This window comes from Calidris pugnax, unplaced genomic scaffold (assembly GCF_001431845.1).
Source record: "Calidris pugnax isolate Ruff unplaced genomic scaffold, ASM143184v1 scaffold57, whole genome shotgun sequence".
NCBI lineage: Eukaryota > Metazoa > Chordata > Aves > Charadriiformes > Scolopacidae > Calidris > Calidris pugnax.
In genome coordinates this window covers 355,933-356,384 of record NW_015090813.1, presented here as the reverse complement: position 1 = coordinate 356,384, position 452 = coordinate 355,933, and positions in this window count along the sequence as shown.

The window sequence follows — 452 nt, the reverse complement described above, 5'->3', positions numbered from 1 at the left end:
ATGATTTTCTGTTCAGTCTTCAAACTAGCACAAAGCAAGAGGTTATCGGGAGGTGACTGTCCCCCTGTACTGGGCACTGGTGAGGCCCCACCTCGACTGCTGTGTCCAGTTTTGGGCCCCTTCCCACAAAAAAGACATTGAGGTGCTGGAGCCCGTGCCCCTCAGAGGACAGCGCGGGGGGGGGCAGCCCCCCCTCAGCCCCTCACGCCGCTGCCGGCGGGGCAGGCGGCTTGCTCTCCAGCCTGATCCGCGGGAGCTGAGCGCTGGGGAGCTTCTTCGGCAAGCACGGCAGGCGGCCCACACAACCGAAGACCCTGCCAGGAGGAGAGCGGGGTCTCCCGGGGCGAGCACCCCACGGAGGCGTCAGCGCTCCTGGAGGCGAGCTGCTGCCTCCCCGCACCGCCACACCCCTAGGGGGCGCTGCGGCGCCGCGCACATCCGGGTCCCCGGCA